This window comes from Nansenia antarctica, assembly GCF_963989245.1.
Source record: "Nansenia antarctica genome assembly, chromosome: 19".
In the NCBI taxonomy this organism is placed as follows: Eukaryota; Metazoa; Chordata; class Actinopteri; order Argentiniformes; family Microstomatidae; genus Nansenia; species Nansenia antarctica.
The window spans coordinates 19,994,270-19,996,769 of NC_137692.1; positions in this window are offsets into that span (position 1 = coordinate 19,994,270).

A 2,500-nucleotide genomic window follows, 5' to 3' on the forward strand; every position below is an offset into this window, starting at 1 on the left:
GTTACCTCTGAGATACAGTAGTGCATCGAGGGATTCTGTTACGTAGCGATGCATGTATGCCATATGCATGCACCAAATGCCATATGCATGCACCAAATGCCATTTATCAACGTGATACATCTTGAGGTTGAGGAGGTAGTGTGTTGGCATGTTTTGGGTAGATTTACATGAAATATATAGAGGCAGATAGCCTCAGTTTCTCTTTTGCAGATATACAATTAGTATCGCTGATTAGGAGATTGTTAATGGCCACTGCTCCACTGCTGTTTGTTAGTAAAGCAAACTGTGTGAGTCTCACCTCATATAGCCTACAATACCTGCAAGCCCTGCAATAACATGATGATCATAAATCAGCATTTAAACATTGGTAAACAATCTAACGTCTGATGTATTTGATATTACATTAGCCTACATAGTGTGGCAGCCGCAGCACCAATTGCTTCATTAAGAATAAACCATAGTAATGTTTTGCAACCTTGTCATCATTGCCCAAGAGGTTGTTTAAGAGATAATGACTGTTACCCAAGTCACCTATACTGACATTGGTTTCAATATCATATGTTTCAATCAATATCCACATGAGCAAACCACCTAGGAATGTGTGATGTGCCAATACATTGTTTAAATGGTATGTGGTATGCTATCCTGGATGCATCCTGGAACATAGCCAACATAGCCTAAAGGCACTTGAACATCAAGGACGAAGCAGCCAGCATGCCACATCCTCACTAACTCTTTTGATGTGCAGCACAGCACTGCACAGCAGCAGCAGCCATGCTCCTGATTGCCGACACTCTGTAACCTCACCCCCTCAAGATCTCTCCTCCTGTCCTGCCCCTCTAAGCCCCCCCACGTCTCCCAAACAAACAATGCCCCAGCATCTCTGGCCCCACTGTGGCTATGAGCCAAAAGGCCTCGGTATTTAAATGGCGCAACTTCAAAACAGACTGACAGGATATAACTTCTAGGGTAATGTGAAGGTGTGGTTTGGTTGTTCTCACTGTCTCTGCTGGAGGCTATCTGAGGTCTGGGGCCACTGGGACCACTCCAAAAAGTGGAGGCTGGTGGAGGTAGATGGGCAATGAGCCCCTGTTCTTTGATATCTGCCTGCTTGCATGTCTGTCTGTCTGTACCTGTCTGTCTATCAGATAATGATGATGAGGAGGAGGAGGAGGAGGAGGAGGAGGATGATGATGATGATGATGATGATGATGCTGTATCAGATGATTCCAGATGGTGCGAGACTGTCTCACAGATTTAATCAGCTCTAGAGATTAGTCACACCAGATTGGGATATGCAAAGCGAGAGACAGTCATGTCTATCTTGTCAATTAATAGAACAGCCGTGCCTTTTTTACCTACCATTAGAGCCACCTCGGGTCAAATGATAATAGTCTTTACAATGGTAAGCTGCTATTTACACACAACGACCACTAGTTGGGCGCCTTGTAAATTAGCCTACCTCCTACTCAGAAAAAACTGCAAAATAGCTCTATATTAGCTTATCCTGTGATTTTGAAAATATAAGGATACTGGGTGGTAGAACGCACATATCTAGGAAAAGTCATGAAAGGAGGGTCCTGAAATTTGATTGAGTGCAAAGATATAACGTTTTTCTTTACTCACATCTCATGGCTGTTCTAGTGTTAAAGGTTTTTGGTCCCACCTCAGAGATGGAGAGTGAGAAGAAATTCTAAGTGTGTCATCATGTAATTTGAACAAGGCATGGATATGAGAAAATAATCACCTAAAAAGAATCCAAGGCTCCAGTGAAATCTTCTAGTATGTATGTATTCTAGACGTTTGCTTAGAAAACAAGGTTAAATCCCTGAAGTATATTTGTTTATTTTAAGACAGTGGAATGCACTCTCATTAGCTCCTCATAAGAAAATAAGCTGTGGATTGTTTTGGAGAGTTAAGATTGAAAACTGCTCTACCTAAGCCTGGTACTGCCTTCTGATCGTTGTCATCTGTTATTGATTGAGTTTGTTGGATTGAGATAGGCTACAGGAAACGGTGGCTATAGGCCTATTATGTGGTTCTTCTAAGGAATAACATACCTTTAAAACAAAGGAAAACGCTAAATGATTGTGTCCTGTATTTGCATAAATTATTATGGATTATGGGGCCAAAACCACAATTTTTTATATTTCCTCCAGAGCTAGTTTTTAATTAAGTGGGAACTTTCCAGGTCTGACAGACTTGACCTCCTCCCTGCAGGACTCCTTTGATACCAGCCTGTTATGAGAAGAGAAGAACATTCCTCTGAGTTTGTTGGATTTAGATCCAGGAAACTGTGGCTATATTATGTGGTTCTTCGAAGGAAAAACATACCTTTAAATTAAAACAAAGGAAAAACGCTAAATTATTGTGTAAGAATCCTATTTTGCCGGGTATTTGTATCAATTATTATGGATTTAGGGTCCAAAACCCAAATTGTTGGATATTTCCTACCAGGTCATGGAGCTGGAGTTTTTTTAATTAAGTGGGATCTCTACAG